The sequence below is a fragment of the Leuresthes tenuis genome, unplaced genomic scaffold (genome assembly GCF_036924035.1).
Source record: "Leuresthes tenuis unplaced genomic scaffold, fLeuTen1.0.hap1 SCAF_1, whole genome shotgun sequence".
Taxonomy (NCBI): domain Eukaryota; kingdom Metazoa; phylum Chordata; class Actinopteri; order Atheriniformes; family Atherinopsidae; genus Leuresthes; species Leuresthes tenuis.
This window is the reverse complement of record NW_027325355.1, coordinates 5,924,518-5,941,975: the sequence shown is the minus strand read 5'-3', so window position 1 is coordinate 5,941,975 and position 17,458 is coordinate 5,924,518. Positions and strand designations below refer to the sequence as shown.

Below are 17,458 nucleotides of genomic sequence, written 5' to 3'. Positions count from 1 at the left end.
TCTGAGAGTCTCAGTTTCAACTGCAGGTAATAATCACATCAGGGATGAAGATGTGCCCACTACAAGTTAGCCTTTCTCGGCAATTATCTGATTACATAGAGGAACTTTATGATTCCAGTACCGATATAATGCACATTTGTCACAGACATTGTTGCTTACAGCCACACCACCCTGAATTTGCCCGACCTCGTCTGATCTCGGAAGCCAAGCAGGGTTGGGCCTGGTTACTACTTGGATGGGAGACTGCTTGGGAATACCACGTGCTGTAAGCTTTTTCTCTTCTCTCTACCACCTGCATGTCTTTTGTTGCAACGTCTGATCACCCTGTGACACATGAGGAAGTTGGTCATCTTCAGCTGCTGCTGCTTTGTTGGCAGACACGAAGTGATCTGAGAGTCTCAGTTTCAACTGCAGGTAATAATCACATCAGGGATGAAGATGTGCCCACTACATATCAGCCTTTCTCGGCAATTATCTGGTTACATAGAGTAACCGTATGATTCCAGTACCTATATAATGCACATTTGTGACAGACGTTGTTGCTTACAGCCACACCACCCTGAATTTGCCCGACCTCGTCTGATCTCGGAAGCCAAGCAAGGTTGGGCCTGGTTAGTACTTGGATGGGAGACCGCTTGGGAATACCAGGTGCTGTAAGCTTTTTCTCTTCTCTCTACCACATGCATGTCTTTTGTTGCAACGTCTGATCACCCTGTGACACATGAGGAAGTTGGTCATCTTCAGCTGCTGCTGCTTTGTTGGCAGACACGAAGTGATCTGAGAGTCTCAGTTTCAACTGCAGGTAATAATCACATCAGGGATGAAGATGTGCCCACTACATATCAGCCTTTCTTGGCAATTATCTGGTTACATAGAGGAACTGTATGATTCCAGTACCTATATAATGCACATTTGTCACAGACATTGTTGCTTACGGCCACACCACCCTGAACATGCGCGACCTCATCTGATCTCGGAAGCCAAGCAGGGTTGGGCCTGGTTAGTACTTGGGTGGGAGACTACTTGGGAATACCAGGTGCTGTAAGCTTTTTCTCTTCTCTCTACCACCTACATGTCTTTTGTTGCAACGTCTGATCACCCTGTGACACATGAGGAAGTTGGTCATCTTCAGCTGCTGCTGCTTTGTTGGCAGACACGAAGTGATCTGAGAGTCTCAGTTTCAACTGCAGGTAATAATCACATCAGGGATGAAGATGTGCCCACTACATATCAGCCTTTCTTGGCAATTATCTGGTTACATAGAGGAACTGTATGATTCCAGTACCTATATAATGCACATTTGTCACAGACATTGTTGCTTACGGCCACACCACCCTGAACATGCCCAACCTCGTCTGATCTAGGAAGCCAAGCAGGGTTGGTCCTGGTTAGTACTTGGATGGGAGACTACTTGGGAATACCAGGTGCTGTAAGCTTTTTCTCTTCTCTCTACCACATGCATGTCTTTTGTTGCAACATCTGATCACCCTGTGACACATGAGGAAGTTGGTCATCTTCAGCTGCTGCTGCTTTGTTGGCAGACACGAAGTGATCTGAGATTTTAAGTTTCAATTGCAGATAATAATCACGTCAGGGAAGAAGATGTGCCCACTACAAGTTAGCCTTTCTCGGCAATTATCTGGTTACATAGTGTAACCGTATGATTCCAGTACCTATATAATGCACATTGTTCACAGATATTGTTGCTTACGGCCACACCACCCTGAACATGCCCAACCTCGTCTGATCTCGGAACCCAAGCAGGGTTGGGCCTGGTTAGTACTTGGATGGGAGACTGCTTATGAATACCAGGTGCTGGAAGCTTTTTCTCTTCTCTCTACCACCTGCATGTCTTTTGTTGCAACGTCTGATCACCATGTGACACATGAGGAAGTTGGTCATCTTCAGCTGCTGCTGCTTTGTTGGCAGACACGAAGTGATCTGAGAGTCTCAGTTTCAACTGCAGGTAATAATCACATCGGGGATGAAGATGTGCACACTACATATAAGCCTTTCTTGGCAATTATCTGGTTACATAGTGTAACCGTATGATTCCAGTACCTATATAATGCACATTTGTCACAGACATTGTTGCTTACGGCCACACCACCCTGAACATGCCCTACCTCGTCTGATCTCGGAAGCCAAGCAGGGTTGGGCCTGGTTAGTACTTGGATGGGAGACCGCTTGGGAATACCAGGTGCTGTAAGCTTTTTCTCTTCTCTCTACCACATGCATGTCTTTTGTTGCAACGTCTGATCACCCTGTGACACATGAGGAAGTTGGTCATCTTCAGCTGCTGCTGCTTTGTTGGCAGACACGAAGTGATCTGAGAGTCTCAGTTTCAACTGCAGGTAATAATCACATCGGGGATGAAGATGTGCACACTACATATAAGCCTTTCTCGGCAATTATCTGGTTACATAGAGTAACCGTATGATTCCAGTACCTATATAATGCACATTTGTGACAGACGTTGTTGCTTACGGCCACACCACCCTGAACATGCCCGACCTCGTCTGATCTCGGAAGCCAAGCAGGGTTGGGCCTGGTTAGTACTTGGATGGGAGACTGCTTGGGAATACCAGGTGCTGTAAGCTTTTTCTCTTCTCTCTACCACCTGCATGTCTTTTGTTGCAACGTCTGATCACCCTGTGACACATGAGGAAGTTGGTCATCTTCAGCTGCTGCTGCTTTGTTGGCAGACACGAAGTGATCTGAGATTCTCAGTTTCAACTACAGGCAGTAATCACATCAAGGATGAAGATGTGCCCACTACAAGTTAGCCTTTCTCTGCAATTATCTGGTTACATAGTGTAACCGTATGATTCCAGTACCTATATAATGCACATTGTTCACAGATATTGTTGCTTACGGCCAAACCACCCTGAAAATGCCTGACCTCGTCTGATCTCGGAAGCCAAGCAGAGTTGGGCCTGGTTAGTACTTGGATGGGAGACTGCTTGGGAATACCAGGTGCTGTAAGCTTTTTCTCTTCTCTCTACCACATGCATGTCTTTTGTTGCAACGTCTGATCACCCTGTTACACATGAGGAAGTTGGTCATCTTCAGCTGCTGCTGCTTTGTTGGCAGACACGAAGTGATCTGAGATTCTCAGTTTCAACTGCAGATAATAATCACGACAGGGAAGAAGATGTGCCCACTACAAGTTAGCCTTTCTCGGCAATAATCTGGTTACATAGAGGAACTGTATGATTCCAGTACCTATATAATGCACATTTGTCACAGACATTGTCGTCTACGGCCACACCACCCTGAACATGCCCGACCTCGTCTGATCTCGGAAGCCAAGCAGGGTTGGGCCTGGTTAGTACTTGGATGGGAGACTACATGGGAATACCAGGTGCTGTAAGCTTATTTTCTTCTCTCTCCCACCTGCATGTCTTTTGTTGCAACGTCTGATCACCCTGTGACACATGAGGACGTTGGTCATCTTCAGCTGCTGCTGCTTTGTTGGCAGACACGAAGTGATCTGAGAGTCTCAGTTTCCGCTGGAGAGAATAATCACGACAGGGAAGAAGATGTGCCCACTACATATCAGCCTTTCTCGGCAATTATCTGGTTACATAGAGGAACTGTATGATTCCAGTACCTATATAATGCACATTTGTCACAGATATTGTTGCTTACGGCCACACCGCCCTGAACATGCCCAACCTCGTCTGATCTCGGAAGCCAAGCAGGGTTGGGCCTGGTTATTACTTGGATGGGAGACTTCTTGGGAATACCAGCTGCTGTAAGCTTTTTTTCTTCTCTCTACCACCTACATGTCTTTTGTTGCAACGTCTGATCACCCTGTGACACATGAGGAAGTTGGTCATCTTCAGCTGCTGCTGCTTTGTTGGCAGACACGAAGTGATCTGAGAGTCTCAGTTTCAACTACAGATAATAATCACATCAGGGATGAAGATGTGCCCACTACAAGTTAGCCTTTCTCGGCAATTATCTGGTTACATAGAGGAACTGTATGATTCCAGTACCTATATAATGCACATTGTTCACAGATATTGTTGCTTACGGCCACACCACCCTGAACATGCCCGACCTCGTCTGATCTCGGAAGCCAAGCAGGGTTGGGCCTGGATAGTACTTGGATGGGAGACCGCTTGGGAATACCAGGTGCTGTAAGCTTTTTCTCTTCTCTCTACCACCTGCATGTCTTTTGTTGCAACGTCTGATCACCCTGTGACACATGAGGAAGTTGGTCATCTTCAGCTGCTGCTGCTTTGTTGGCAGACACGAAGTGATCTGAGAGTCTCAGTTTCCGCTGGAGAGAATAATCACGACAGGGAAGAAGATGTGCCCAATAAGCATCAGCCTTTCTCGGCAATTATCTGGTTACATAGTGTAACCGTATGATTCCAGTACCTATATAATGCACATTGTTCACAGATATTGTTGCTTACGGCCAAACCACCCCTTAAAATGCCCGACCTCGTCTGATCTCGGAAGCCAAGCAGGGTTGGGCCTGGTTAGTACTTGGATGGGAGACTGCTTGCGAATACCAGGTGCTGTCAGCTTTTTCTCTTCTCTCTACCCCCTGCATGTCTTTTGTTGCAACGTCTGATCACCTTGTGACACATGAGGACGTTGGTCATCTTCAGCTGCTGCTGCTTTGTAGGCAGACACGAAGTGATCTGAGAGTCTCAGTTTCAACTGCAGGTAATAATCACATCAGGGAAGAAGATGTGCCCGATACAAGTTAGCCTTTCTCGGCAATTATCTGGTTACATCGAGGAACTGTATGATTCCAGTACCTACATAATGCACATTTGTCACAGGCATTGTTGCTTACGGACACACCACCCTGAAAATACCCGACCTCGTCTGATCTCGGAAGCCAAGCAGGGTTGGGCCTGGTTAGTACTTGGATGGGAGACTGCTTGGGAATACCAGGTGCTGTAAGCTTTTTCTCTTCTCACTGCCCCCTGCATGTTTTTTGTTGCAACGTCTGATCACCCTGTGACACATGAGGAAGTTGGTCATCTTCAGCTGCTGCTGCTTTGTTGGCAGACACGAAGTGATCTGAGAGTCTCAGTTTCAACTGCAGGTAATAATCACATCAGGGATGAAGATGTGCCCACTACAAGTTAGCCTTTCTCGGCAATTATCTGATTACATAGAGGAACTTTATGATTCCAGTACCGATATAATGCACATTTGTCACAGACATTGTTGCTTACAGCCACACCACCCTGAATTTGCCCGACCTCGTCTGATCTCGGAAGCCAAGCAGGGTTGGGCCTGGTTACTACTTGGATGGGAGACTGCTTGGGAATACCACGTGCTGTAAGCTTTTTCTCTTCTCTCTACCACCTGCATGTCTTTTGTTGCAACGTCTGATCACCCTGTGACACATGAGGAAGTTGGTCATCTTCAGCTGCTGCTGCTTTGTTGGCAGACACGAAGTGATCTGAGAGTCTCAGTTTCAACTGCAGGTAATAATCACATCAGGGATGAAGATGTGCCCACTACATATCAGCCTTTCTCGGCAATTATCTGGTTACATAGAGTAACCGTATGATTCCAGTACCTATATAATGCACATTTGTGACAGACGTTGTTGCTTACAGCCACACCACCCTGAATTTGCCCGACCTCGTCTGATCTCGGAAGCCAAGCAAGGTTGGGCCTGGTTAGTACTTGGATGGGAGACCACTTGGGAATACCAGGTGCTGTAAGCTTTTTCTCTTCTCTCTACCACGTGCATGTCTTTTGTTGCAACGTCTGATCACCCTGTGACACATGAGGAAGTTGGTCATCTTCAGCTGCTGCTGCTTTGTTGGCAGACACGAAGTGATCTGAGAGTCTCAGTTTCAACTACAGGTAGTAATCACATCAAGGATGAAGATATGCCCACTACAAGTTAGCCTTTCTCGGCAATTATCTGATTACATAGAGGAACTGTATGATTCCAGTACCGATATAATGCACATTTGTCACAGGCATTGTTGCTTACGGACACAACACCCTGAAAATACCCGACCTCGTCTGATCTCGGAAGCCAAGCAGGGTTGGGCCTGGTTAGTACTTGGATGGGAGACTGCTTGGGAATACCAGGTGCTGTAAGCTTTTTCTCTTCTCTCTAGCACCTGCATGTCTTTTGTTGCAACGTCTGATCACCCTGTGACACATGAGGAAGTTGGTCATCTTCAGCTGCTGCTTTGTTGGCAGACACGAAGTGATCTGAGATTCTAAGTTTCAACTGCAGATAATAATCACGACAGGGAAGAAGATGTGCCCACTACAAGTTAGCCTTTCTCGGCAATTATCTGATTACATAGAGGAACTGTATGATTCCAGTACCGATATAATGCACATTTGTCACAGACATTGTTGCTTACGGCCACACCACCCTGAACATGCCCAACCTCGTCTGATCTCGGAAGCCAAGCAGGGTTGGGCCTGGTTATTACTTGGTTGGGAGACCGCTTGGGAATACCAGGTGCTGTAAGCTTTTTCTCTTCTCTCTACCACCTGCATGTCTTTTGTTGCAACGTCTGATCACACTGTGACACATGAGGAAGTTGGTCATCTTCAGCTGCTGCTGCTTTGTTGGCAGACACGAAGTGATCTGAGATTCTAAGTTTCAACTGCAGATAATAATCACGTCAGGGAAGAAGATGTGCCCACTACAAGTTAGCCTTTCTCGGCAATTATCTGGTTACATAGAGGAACCCTATGATTCCAGTACCTATATAATGCACATTGTTCACAGATATTGTTGCTTACGGCCACACCACCCTGAATATGCCCGATCTCGGAAGCCAAGCAGGGTTGGGCCTGGTTAGTACTTGGATGAGAGACTACTTGGGAATACCAGGTGCTGTAAGCTTTTTCTCTTCTCTCTAGCACCTGCATGTCTTTTGTTGCAACGTTTGATGACCCTGTGACACATGAGGAAGTTGGTCATCTTCAGCTGCTGCTGCTTTGTTGGCAGACACGAAGTGATCTGAGATTCTAAGTTTCAACTGCAGATAATAATCACGTCAGGGAAGAAGATGTGCCCACTACAAGTTAGCCTTTCTCGGCAATTATCTGGTTACATAGAGGAACCCTATGATTCCAGTACCTATATAATGCACATTGTTCACAGATATTGTTGCTTACGGCCACACCACCCTGAATATGCCCGATCTCAGAAGCCAAGCAGGGTTGGGCCTGGTTAGTACTTGGATGGGAGACTGCTTGGGAATACCAGGTGCTGTAAGCTTTTTCTCTTCTCACTACCCCCTGCATGTTTTTTGTTGCAACGTCTGATCACCCTGTGACACATGAGGAAGTTGGTCATCTTCAGCTGCTGCTGCTTTGTTGGCAGACACGAAGTGATCTGAGAGTCTCAGTTTCAACTACAGGTAGTAATCACATCAAGGATGAAGATATGCCCACTACATATCAGCCTTTCTCGGCAATTATCTGGTTACATAGAGGAACCGTATGATTCCAGTACCTATATAATGCACATTGTTCACAGATATTGTTGCTTACGGCCACACCGCCCTGAACATGCCCAACCTCGTCTGATCTCGGAAGCCAAGCAGGGTTGGGCCTGGTTATTACTTGGATGGGAGACTTCTTGGGAATACCAGCTGCTGTAAGCTTTTTCTCTTCTCTCTACCACCTACATGTCTTTTGTTGCAACGTCTGATCACCCTGTGACACATGAGGAAGTTGGTCATCTTCAGCTGCTGCTGCTTTGTTGGCAGACACGAAGTGATCTGAGATTCTAAGTTTCAACTGCAGATAATAATCACGTCAGGGAAGAAGATGTGCCCACTACAAGTTAGCCTTTCTCGGCAATTATCTGGTTACATAGAGGAACTGTATGATTCCAGTACCGATATAATGCACATTTGTCACAGACATTGTTTCTTACGGCCACACCACCCTGAACATGCCCGACCTCGTCTGATCTCGGAAGCCAAGCAGGGTTGGGCCTGGTTAGTACTTGGATGGGAGACCGCTTGGGAATACCAGGTGCTGTAAGCTTTTTCTCTTCTCTCTACCACATGCATGTCTTTTGTTGCAACGTCTGATCACCACATGAGGAAGTTGGCCATCTTCAGCTGCTGCTGCTATGTTGGCAGACACGAAGTGATCTGAGAGTCTCAGTTTCAACTACAGGTAGTAATCACATGAAGGATGAAGATATGCCCACTACATATCAGCCTTTCTCGGCAATTATCTGGTTACATAGAGGAACCGTATGATTCCAGTACCTATATAATGCACATTGTTCACAGATATTGTTGCTTACGGCCACACCACCCTGAACATGCCCAACCTCGTCTGATCTCGGAAGCCAAGCAGGGTTGGGCCTGGTTATTACTTGGATGGGAGACTTCTCGGGAATACCAGCTGTTGTAAGCTTTTTCTCTTCTCTCTACCACCTACATGTCTTTTGTTGCAACGTCTGATCACCCTGTGACACATGAGGAAGTTGGTCATCTTCAGCTGCTGCTGCTTTGTTGGCAGACACGAAGTGATCTGAGATTCTAAGTTTCAACTGCAGATAATAATCACGTCAGGGAAGAAGATGTGCCCACTACAAGTTAGCCTTTCTCGGCAATTATCTGATTACATAGAGGAACTGTATGATTCCAGTACCGATATAATGCACATTTGTCACAGACATTGTTGCTTACGGCCACACCACCCTGAACATGCCCGACCTCGTCTGATCTCGGAAGCCAAGCAGGGTTGGGCCTGGTTAGTACTTGGGTGGGAGACTACTTGGGAATACCAGGTGCTGTAAGCTTTTTCTCTTCTCTCTACCACCTGCATGTCTTTTGTTGCAACGTCTGATCACCCTGTGACACATGAGGAAGTTGGTCATCTTCAGCTGCTGCTGCTTTGTTGGCAGACACGAAGTGATCTGAGAGTCTCAGTTTCAACTACAGGTAGTAATCACATCAAGGATGAAGATATGCCCACTACATATCAGCCTTTCTTGGCAATTATCTGGTTACATAGAGGAACTCTATGATTCCAGTACCTATATAATGCACATTTGTGACAGACATTGTCGCTTACGGCCAAACCACCCTGAACATGCCCGACCTCGTCTGATCTCGGAAGCCAAGCAGGGTTGGGCCTGGTTAGTACTTGGGTGGGAGACTACTTGGGAATACCAGGTGCTGTAAGCTTTTTCTCTTCTCTCTACCACCTGCATGTCTTTTGTTGCAACGTCTGATCACCCTGTGACACATGAGGAAGTTGGTCATCTTCAGCTGCTGCTGCTTTGTTGGCAGACACGAAGTGATCTGAGAGTCTCAGTTTCCGCTGGAGAGAATAATCACGACAGGGAAAAAGATGTGCCTAATACGCATCAGCCTTTCTCAGCAATTATCTGGTTACATAGAGGAACCGTATGATTCCAGTACCTATATAATGCACATTGTTCACAGATATTGATGCTTACGGCCACACCACCCTGAACATGCCCAACCTCGTCTGATCTCGGAAGCCAAGCAGGGTTGGGCCTGGTTAGTACTTGGATGGGAGACCGCTTGGGAATACCAGGTGCTGTAAGCTTTTTCTCTTCTCTCTACCACGTGCATGTCTTTTGTTGCAACGTCTGATCACCCTGTGACACATGAGGAAGTTGGTCATCTTCAGCTGCTGCTGCTTTGTTGGCAGACACGAAGTGATCTGAGAGTCTCAGTTTCAACTGCAGGTAATAATCACATCAGGGATGAAGATGTGCCCACTACATATCAGCCTTTCTCGGCAATTATCTGGTTACATAGAGTAACCGTATGATTCCAGTACCTATATAATGCACATTTGTGACAGACGTTGTTGCTTACAGCCACACCACCCTGAATTTGCCCGACCTCGTCTGATCTCGGAAGCCAAGCAGGGTTGGGCCTGGTTACTACTTGGATGGGAGACTGCTTGGGAATACCACGTGCTGTAAGCTTTTTCTCTTCTCTCTACCACCTGCATGTCTTTTGTTGCAACGTCTGATCACCCTGTGACACATGAGGAAGTTGGTCATCTTCAGCTGCTGCTGCTTTGTTGGCAGACACGAAGTGATCTGAGAGTCTCAGTTTCAACTGCAGGTAATAATCACATCAGGGATGAAGATGTGCCCACTACATATCAGCCTTTCTCGGCAATTATCTGGTTACATAGAGTAACCGTATGATTCCAGTACCTATATAATGCACATTTGTGACAGACGTTGTTGCTTACAGCCACACCACCCTGAATTTGCCCGACCTCGTCTGATCTCGGAAGCCAAGCAAGGTTGGGCCTGGTTAGTACTTGGATGGGAGACCGCTTGGGAATACCAGGTGCTGTAAGCTTTTTCTCTTCTCTCTACCACATGCATGTCTTTTGTTGCAACGTCTGATCACCCTGTGACACATGAGGAAGTTGGTCATCTTCAGCTGCTGCTGCTTTGTTGGCAGACACGAAGTGATCTGAGAGTCTCAGTTTCAACTGCAGGTAATAATCACATCAGGGATGAAGATGTGCCCACTACATATCAGCCTTTCTCTGCAATTATCTGGTTACATAGTGTAACCGTATGATTCCAGTACCTATATAATGCACATTGTTCACAGATATTGTTGCTTACGGCCACACCACCCTGAACATGCGCGACCTCATCTGATCTCGGAAGCCAAGCAGGGTTGGGCCTGGTTAGTACTTGGGTGGGAGACTACTTGGGAATACCAGGTGCTGTAAGCTTTTTCTCTTCTCTCTACCACCTACATGTCTTTTGTTGCAACGTCTGATCACCCTGTGACACATGAGGAAGTTGGTCATCTTCAGCTGCTGCTGCTTTGTTGGCAGACACGAAGTGATCTGAGAGTCTCAGTTTCAACTGCAGGTAATAATCACATCAGGGATGAAGATGTGCCCACTACATATCAGCCTTTCTTGGCAATTATCTGGTTACATAGAGGAACTGTATGATTCCAGTACCTATATAATGCACATTTGTCACAGACATTGTTGCTTACGGCCACACCACCCTGAACATGCCCAACCTCGTCTGATCTAGGAAGCCAAGCAGGGTTGGTCCTGGTTAGTACTTGGATGGGAGACTACTTGGGAATACCAGGTGCTGTAAGCTTTTTCTCTTCTCTCTACCACATGCATGTCTTTTGTTGCAACATCTGATCACCCTGTGACACATGAGGAAGTTGGTCATCTTCAGCTGCTGCTGCTTTGTTGGCAGACACGAAGTGATCTGAGATTTTAAGTTTCAATTGCAGATAATAATCACGTCAGGGAAGAAGATGTGCCCACTACAAGTTAGCCTTTCTCGGCAATTATCTGGTTACATAGTGTAACCGTATGATTCCAGTACCTATATAATGCACATTGTTCACAGATATTGTTGCTTACGGCCAAACCACCCTGAACATGCCCAACCTCGTCTGATCTCGGAACCCAAGCAGGGTTGGGCCTGGTTAGTACTTGGATGGGAGACTGCTTATGAAAACCAGGTGCTGGAAGCTTTTTCTCTTCTCTCTACCACCTGCATGTCTTTTGTTGCAACGTCTGATCACCATGTGACACATGAGGAAGTTGGTCATCTTCAGCTGCTGCTGCTTTGTTGGCAGACACGAAGTGATCTGAGAGTCTCAGTTTCAACTGCAGGTAATAATCACATCGGGGATGAAGATGTGCACACTACATATAAGCCTTTCTTGGCAATTATCTGGTTACATAGTGTAACCGTATGATTCCAGTACCTATATAATGCACATTTGTCACAGACATTGTTGCTTACGGCCACACCACCCTGAACATGCCCTACCTCGTCTGATCTCGGAAGCCAAGCAGGGTTGGGCCTGGTTAGTACTTGGATGGGAGACCGCTTGGGAATACCAGGTGCTGTAAGCTTTTTCTCTTCTCTCTACCACATGCATGTCTTTTGTTGCAACGTCTGATCACCCTGTGACACATGAGGAAGTTGGTCATCTTCAGCTGCTGCTGCTTTGTTGGCAGACACGAAGTGATCTGAGAGTCTCAGTTTCAACTGCAGGTAATAATCACATCGGGGATGAAGATGTGCACACTACATATAAGCCTTTCTCGGCAATTATCTGGTTACATAGAGTAACCGTATGATTCCAGTACCTATATAATGCACATTTGTGACAGACGTTGTTGCTTACGGCCACACCACCCTGAACATGCCCGACCTCGTCTGATCTCGGAAGCCAAGCAGGGTTGGGCCTGGTTAGTACTTGGATGGGAGACTGCTTGGGAATACCAGGTGCTGTAAGCTTTTTCTCTTCTCTCTACCACCTGCATGTCTTTTGTTGCAACGTCTGATCACCCTGTGACACATGAGGAAGTTGGTCATCTTCAGCTGCTGCTGCTTTGTTGGCAGACACGAAGTGATCTGAGATTCTCAGTTTCAACTGCAGATAATAATCACGACAGGGATGAAGATGTGCCCACTACAAGTTAGCCTTTCTCGGCAATCATCTGGTCACATAGAGGAACTGTATGATTCCAGTACCGATATAATGCGCATTTGTCACAAGCATTGTTACTTACAGCCACACCACCCTGAATATGCCCGACCTCGTCTGATCTCGGAAGCCAAGCAGGGTTGGGCCTGGTTAGTACTTGGATGGGAGACCGCTTGGGAATACCAGGTGCTGTAAGCTTTTTCTCTTCTCTCTACCACCTGCATGTCTTTTGTTGCAACGTCTGATCACCCTGTGACACATGAGGAAGTTGGTCATCTTCAGCTGCTGCTGCTTTGTTGGCAGACACAAAGTGATCTGAAAGTCTCAGTTTCAACTACAGGCAGTAATCACATCAAGGATGAAGATGTGCCCACTACAAGTTAGCCTTTCTCTGCAATTATCTGGTTACATAGTGTAACCGTATGATTCCAGTACCTATATAATGCACATTGTTCACAGATATTGTTGCTTACGGCCAAACCACCCTGAAAATGCCTGACCTCGTCTGATCTCGGAAGCCAAGCAGAGTTGGGCCTGGTTAGTACTTGGATGGGAGACTGCTTGGGAATACCAGGTGCTGTAAGCTTTTTCTCTTCTCTCTACCACATGCATGTCTTTTGTTGCAACGTCTGATCACCCTGTTACACATGAGGAAGTTGGTCATCTTCAGCTGCTGCTGCTTTGTTGGCAGACACGAAGTGATCTGAGATTCTCAGTTTCAACTGCAGATAATAATCACGACAGGGAAGAAGATGTGCCCACTACAAGTTAGCCTTTCTCGGCAATAATCTGGTTACATAGAGGAACTGTATGATTCCAGTACCTATATAATGCACATTTGTCACAGACATTGTCGTCTACGGCCACACCACCCTGAACATGCCCGACCTCGTCTGATCTCGGAAGCCAAGCAGGGTTGGGCCTGGTTAGTACTTGGATGGGAGACTACATGGGAATACCAGGTGCTGTAAGCTTATTTTCTTCTCTCTCCCACGTGCATGTCTTTTGTTGCAACGTCTGATCACCCTGTGACACATGAGGACGTTGGTCATCTTCAGCTGCTGCTGCTTTGTTGGCAGACACGAAGTGATCTGAGAGTCTCAGTTTCCGCTGGAGAGAATAATCACGACAGGGAAGAAGATGTGCCCACTACATATCAGCCTTTCTCGGCAATTATCTGGTTACATAGAGGAACTGTATGATTCCAGTACCTATATAATGCACATTTGTCACAGATATTGTTGCTTACGGCCACACCGCCCTGAACATGCCCAACCTCGTCTGATCTCGGAAGCCAAGCAGGGTTGGGCCTGGTTATTACTTGGATGGGAGACTTCTTGGGAATACCAGCTGCTGTAAGCTTTTTCTCTTCTCTCTACCACCTACATGTCTTTTGTTGCAACGTCTGATCACCCTGTGACACATGAGGAAGTTGGTCATCTTCAGCTGCTGCTGCTTTGTTGGCAGACACGAAGTGATCTGAGAGTCTCAGTTTCAACTACAGATAATAATCACATCAGGGATGAAGATGTGCCCACTACAAGTTAGCCTTTCTCGGCAATTATCTGGTTACATAGAGGAACTGTATGATTCCAGTACCTATATAATGCACATTGTTCACAGATATTGTTGCTTACGGCCACACCACCCTGAACATGCCCGACCTCGTCTGATCTCGGAAGCCAAGCAGGGTTGGGCCTGGATAGTACTTGGATGGGAGACCGCTTGGGAATACCAGGTGCTGTAAGCTTTTTCTCTTCTCTCTACCACCTGCATGTCTTTTGTTGCAACGTCTGATCACCCTGTGACACATGAGGAAGTTGGTCATCTTCAGCTGCTGCTGCTTTGTTGGCAGACACGAAGTGATCTGAGAGTCTCAGTTTCCGCTGGAGAGAATAATCACGACAGGGAAGAAGATGTGCCCAATAAGCATCAGCCTTTCTCGGCAATTATCTGGTTACATAGTGTAACCGTATGATTCCAGTACCTATATAATGCACATTGTTCACAGATATTGTTGCTTACGGCCAAACCACCCTGAAAATGCCCGACCTCGTCTGATCTCGGAAGCCAAGCAGGGTTGGGCCTGGTTAGTACTTGGATGGGAGACTGCTTGCGAATACCAGGTGCTGTCAGCTTTTTCTCTTCTCTCTACCCCCTGCATGTCTTTTGTTGCAACGTCTGATCACCTTGTGACACATGAGGACGTTGGTCATCTTCAGCTGCTGCTGCTTTGTAGGCAGACACGAAGTGATCTGAGAGTCTCAGTTTCAACTGCAGGTAATAATCACATCAGGGAAGAAGATGTGCCCGATACAAGTTAGCCTTTCTCGGCAATTATCTGGTTACATCGAGGAACTGTATGATTCCAGTACCTACATAATGCACATTTGTCACAGGCATTGTTGCTTACGGACACACCACCCTGAAAATACCCGACCTCGTCTGATCTCGGAAGCCAAGCAGGGTTGGGCCTGGTTAGTACTTGGATGGGAGACTGCTTGGGAATACCAGGTGCTGTAAGCTTTTTCTCTTCTCACTACCCCCTGCATGTTTTTTGTTGCAACGTCTGATCACCCTGTGACACATGAGGAAGTTGGTCATCTTCAGCTGCTGCTGCTTTGTTGGCAGACACGAAGTGATCTGAGAGTCTCAGTTTCAACTACAGGTAGTAATCACATCAAGGATGAAGATATGCCCACTACATATCAGCCTTTCTCGGCAATTATCTGGTTACATAGAGGAACCGTATGATTCCAGTACCTATATAATGCACATTGTTCACAGATATTGTTGCTTACGGCCACACCGCCCTGAACATGCCCAACCTCGTCTGATCTCGGAAGCCAAGCAGGGTTGGGCCTGGTTATTACTTGGATGGGAGACCGCTTGGGAATACCAGCTGCTGTAAGCTTTTTCTCTTCTCTCTACCACCTACATGTCTTTTGTTGCAACGTCTGATCACCCTGTGACACATGAGGAAGTTGGTCATCTTCAGCTGCTGCTGCTTTGTTGGCAGACACGAAGTGATCTGAGATTCTAAGTTTCAACTGCAGATAATAATCACGTCAGGGAAGAAGATGTGCCCACTACAAGTTAGCCTTTCTCGGCAATTATCTGGTTACATAGAGGAACTGTATGATTCCAGTACCGATATAATGCACATTTGTCACAGACATTGTTTCTTACGGCCACACCACCCTGAACATGCCCGACCTCGTCTGATCTCGGAAGCCAAGCAGGGTTGGGCCTGGTTAGTACTTGGATGGGAGACTTCTCGGGAATACCAGCTGTTGTAAGCTTTTTCTCTTCTCTCTACCACCTACATGTCTTTTGTTGCAACGTCTGATCACCCTGTGACACATGAGGAAGTTGGTCATCTTCAGCTGCTGCTGCTTTGTTGGCAGACACGAAGTGATCTGAGATTCTAAGTTTCAACTGCAGATAATAATCACATCAGGGAAGAAGATGTGCCCACTACAAGTTAGCCTTTCTCGGCAATTATCTGATTACATAGAGGAACTGTATGATTCCAGTACCGATATAATGCACATTTGTCACAGACATTGTTGCTTACGGCCACACCACCCTGAACATGCCCGACCTCGTCTGATCTCGGAAGCCAAGCAGGGTTGGGCCTGGTTAGTACTTGGGTGGGAGACTACTTGGGAATACCAGGTGCTGTAAGCTTTTTCTCTTCTCTCTACCACCTGCATGTCTTTTGTTGCAACGTCTGATCACCCTGTGACACATGAGGAAGTTGGTCATCTTCAGCTGCTGCTGCTTTGTTGGCAGACACGAAGTGATCTGAGAGTCTCAGTTTCAACTACAGGTAGTAATCACATCAAGGATGAAGATATGCCCACTACATATCAGCCTTTCTTGGCAATTATCTGGTTACATAGAGGAACTCTATGATTCCAGTACCTATATAATGCACATTTGTGACAGACATTGTCGCTTACGGCCAAACCACCCTGAACATACCCGACCTCGTCTGATCTCGGAAGCCAAGCAGGGTTGGGCCTGGTTAGTACTTGGGTGGGAGACTACTTGGGAATACCAGGTGCTGTAAGCTTTTTCTCTTCTCTCTACCACCTGCATGTCTTTTGTTGCAACGTCTGATCACCCTGTGACACATGAGGAAGTTGGTCATCTTCAGCTGCTGCTGCTTTGTTGGCAGACACGAAGTGATCTGAGAGTCTCAGTTTCCGCTGGAGAGAATAATCACGACAGGGAAAAAGATGTGCCTAATACGCATCAGCCTTTCTCAGCAATTATCTGGTTACATAGAGGAACCGTATGATTCCAGTACCTATATAATGCACATTGTTCACAGATATTGATGCTTACGGCCACACCACCCTGAACATGCCCAACCTCGTCTGATCTCGGAAGCCAAGCAGGGTTGGGCCTGGTTAGTACTTGGATGGGAGACCGCTTGGGAATACCAGGTGCTGTAAGCTTTTTCTCTTCTCTCTACCACGTGCATGTCTTTTGTTGCAACGTCTGATCACCCTGTGACACATGAGGAAGTTGGTCATCTTCAGCTGCTGCTGCTTTGTTGGCAGACACGAAGTGATCTGAGAGTCTCAGTTTCAACTGCAGGTAATAATCACATCAGGGATGAAGATGTGCCCACTACAAGTTAGCCTTTCTCGGCAATTATCTGATTACATAGAGGAACTTTATGATTCCAGTACCGATATAATGCACATTTGTCACAGACATTGTTGCTTACAGCCACACCACCCTGAATTTGCCCGACCTCGTCTGATCTCGGAAGCCAAGCAGGGTTGGGCCTGGTTACTACTTGGATGGGAGACTGCTTGGGAATACCACGTGCTGTAAGCTTTTTCTCTTCTCTCTACCACCTGCATGTCTTTTGTTGCAACGTCTGATCACCCTGTGACACATGAGGAAGTTGGTCATCTTCAGCTGCTGCTGCTTTGTTGGCAGACACGAAGTGATCTGAGAGTCTCAGTTTCAACTGCAGG

The 17,458-nt window shown here is 46.7% G+C and overlaps 1 protein-coding gene, 26 non-coding genes and 19 pseudogenes across 27 annotated transcripts in view; 45 read left to right on the top strand and 1 right to left on the bottom strand.

Moving 5' to 3' along the window:
* The window catches only part of LOC140296301 (uncharacterized), a 173,703-nt gene that overhangs the window by 110,112 nt on the left and 46,133 nt on the right, over nt 1-17,458 (bottom strand). The window lies entirely within an intron of this gene.
* LOC140269022 (5S ribosomal RNA) lies at nt 154-272 on the top strand (annotated as a pseudogene).
* On the top strand, nt 542-660 carry LOC140297326 (5S ribosomal RNA). Its single transcript, XR_011913070.1, has one exon. It is a non-coding gene; the product is annotated as a 5S ribosomal RNA (ribosomal RNA).
* On the top strand, nt 930-1,048 carry LOC140297443 (5S ribosomal RNA). Its single transcript, XR_011913177.1, has one exon. It is a non-coding gene; the product is annotated as a 5S ribosomal RNA (ribosomal RNA).
* Nucleotides 1,318-1,436, top strand: LOC140310616 (5S ribosomal RNA; annotated as a pseudogene).
* LOC140292080 (5S ribosomal RNA) lies at nt 1,706-1,824 on the top strand (annotated as a pseudogene).
* On the top strand, nt 2,094-2,212 carry LOC140297903 (5S ribosomal RNA). Its single transcript, XR_011913598.1, has one exon. It is a non-coding gene; the product is annotated as a 5S ribosomal RNA (ribosomal RNA).
* Nucleotides 2,482-2,600, top strand: LOC140269658 (5S ribosomal RNA). The gene has a single exon (XR_011907663.1). It is a non-coding gene; the product is annotated as a 5S ribosomal RNA (ribosomal RNA).
* LOC140298737 (5S ribosomal RNA) lies at nt 2,870-2,988 on the top strand. The gene has a single exon (XR_011914356.1). It is a non-coding gene; the product is annotated as a 5S ribosomal RNA (ribosomal RNA).
* Nucleotides 3,258-3,376, top strand: LOC140298378 (5S ribosomal RNA). Its single transcript, XR_011914032.1, has one exon. It is a non-coding gene; the product is annotated as a 5S ribosomal RNA (ribosomal RNA).
* LOC140290645 (5S ribosomal RNA) lies at nt 3,646-3,764 on the top strand (annotated as a pseudogene).
* On the top strand, nt 4,034-4,152 carry LOC140299499 (5S ribosomal RNA). Its single transcript, XR_011914738.1, has one exon. It is a non-coding gene; the product is annotated as a 5S ribosomal RNA (ribosomal RNA).
* Nucleotides 4,422-4,541, top strand: LOC140269983 (5S ribosomal RNA; annotated as a pseudogene).
* Nucleotides 4,811-4,929, top strand: LOC140292654 (5S ribosomal RNA). Its single transcript, XR_011912583.1, has one exon. It is a non-coding gene; the product is annotated as a 5S ribosomal RNA (ribosomal RNA).
* Nucleotides 5,199-5,317, top strand: LOC140269016 (5S ribosomal RNA; annotated as a pseudogene).
* LOC140295819 (5S ribosomal RNA) lies at nt 5,587-5,705 on the top strand. Its single transcript, XR_011912905.1, has one exon. It is a non-coding gene; the product is annotated as a 5S ribosomal RNA (ribosomal RNA).
* Nucleotides 5,975-6,093, top strand: LOC140299922 (5S ribosomal RNA; annotated as a pseudogene).
* LOC140296974 (5S ribosomal RNA) lies at nt 6,360-6,478 on the top strand (annotated as a pseudogene).
* Nucleotides 6,748-6,856, top strand: LOC140290876 (5S ribosomal RNA; annotated as a pseudogene).
* On the top strand, nt 7,126-7,234 carry LOC140290242 (5S ribosomal RNA; annotated as a pseudogene).
* On the top strand, nt 7,504-7,622 carry LOC140290643 (5S ribosomal RNA; annotated as a pseudogene).
* On the top strand, nt 7,892-8,010 carry LOC140304598 (5S ribosomal RNA). Its single transcript, XR_011915278.1, has one exon. It is a non-coding gene; the product is annotated as a 5S ribosomal RNA (ribosomal RNA).
* Nucleotides 8,273-8,391, top strand: LOC140293614 (5S ribosomal RNA; annotated as a pseudogene).
* On the top strand, nt 8,661-8,779 carry LOC140279459 (5S ribosomal RNA). Its single transcript, XR_011909337.1, has one exon. It is a non-coding gene; the product is annotated as a 5S ribosomal RNA (ribosomal RNA).
* LOC140281740 (5S ribosomal RNA) lies at nt 9,049-9,167 on the top strand. The gene has a single exon (XR_011909785.1). It is a non-coding gene; the product is annotated as a 5S ribosomal RNA (ribosomal RNA).
* On the top strand, nt 9,437-9,555 carry LOC140295607 (5S ribosomal RNA). The gene has a single exon (XR_011912885.1). It is a non-coding gene; the product is annotated as a 5S ribosomal RNA (ribosomal RNA).
* LOC140269010 (5S ribosomal RNA) lies at nt 9,825-9,943 on the top strand (annotated as a pseudogene).
* LOC140297325 (5S ribosomal RNA) lies at nt 10,213-10,331 on the top strand. The gene has a single exon (XR_011913069.1). It is a non-coding gene; the product is annotated as a 5S ribosomal RNA (ribosomal RNA).
* LOC140297442 (5S ribosomal RNA) lies at nt 10,601-10,719 on the top strand. The gene has a single exon (XR_011913176.1). It is a non-coding gene; the product is annotated as a 5S ribosomal RNA (ribosomal RNA).
* Nucleotides 10,989-11,107, top strand: LOC140310594 (5S ribosomal RNA; annotated as a pseudogene).
* Nucleotides 11,377-11,495, top strand: LOC140292868 (5S ribosomal RNA; annotated as a pseudogene).
* LOC140297902 (5S ribosomal RNA) lies at nt 11,765-11,883 on the top strand. The gene has a single exon (XR_011913597.1). It is a non-coding gene; the product is annotated as a 5S ribosomal RNA (ribosomal RNA).
* On the top strand, nt 12,153-12,271 carry LOC140269537 (5S ribosomal RNA). The gene has a single exon (XR_011907639.1). It is a non-coding gene; the product is annotated as a 5S ribosomal RNA (ribosomal RNA).
* Nucleotides 12,541-12,659, top strand: LOC140317204 (5S ribosomal RNA). Its single transcript, XR_011917542.1, has one exon. It is a non-coding gene; the product is annotated as a 5S ribosomal RNA (ribosomal RNA).
* LOC140298735 (5S ribosomal RNA) lies at nt 12,929-13,047 on the top strand. Its single transcript, XR_011914354.1, has one exon. It is a non-coding gene; the product is annotated as a 5S ribosomal RNA (ribosomal RNA).
* On the top strand, nt 13,317-13,435 carry LOC140298377 (5S ribosomal RNA). Its single transcript, XR_011914031.1, has one exon. It is a non-coding gene; the product is annotated as a 5S ribosomal RNA (ribosomal RNA).
* LOC140290642 (5S ribosomal RNA) lies at nt 13,705-13,823 on the top strand (annotated as a pseudogene).
* On the top strand, nt 14,093-14,211 carry LOC140299487 (5S ribosomal RNA). The gene has a single exon (XR_011914737.1). It is a non-coding gene; the product is annotated as a 5S ribosomal RNA (ribosomal RNA).
* Nucleotides 14,481-14,599, top strand: LOC140298399 (5S ribosomal RNA). The gene has a single exon (XR_011914050.1). It is a non-coding gene; the product is annotated as a 5S ribosomal RNA (ribosomal RNA).
* On the top strand, nt 14,869-14,987 carry LOC140292642 (5S ribosomal RNA). Its single transcript, XR_011912581.1, has one exon. It is a non-coding gene; the product is annotated as a 5S ribosomal RNA (ribosomal RNA).
* LOC140281824 (5S ribosomal RNA) lies at nt 15,257-15,375 on the top strand (annotated as a pseudogene).
* On the top strand, nt 15,645-15,763 carry LOC140270046 (5S ribosomal RNA; annotated as a pseudogene).
* On the top strand, nt 16,033-16,151 carry LOC140279391 (5S ribosomal RNA). The gene has a single exon (XR_011909333.1). It is a non-coding gene; the product is annotated as a 5S ribosomal RNA (ribosomal RNA).
* LOC140300910 (5S ribosomal RNA) lies at nt 16,421-16,539 on the top strand. Its single transcript, XR_011914879.1, has one exon. It is a non-coding gene; the product is annotated as a 5S ribosomal RNA (ribosomal RNA).
* Nucleotides 16,809-16,927, top strand: LOC140295595 (5S ribosomal RNA). Its single transcript, XR_011912884.1, has one exon. It is a non-coding gene; the product is annotated as a 5S ribosomal RNA (ribosomal RNA).
* On the top strand, nt 17,197-17,315 carry LOC140268998 (5S ribosomal RNA; annotated as a pseudogene).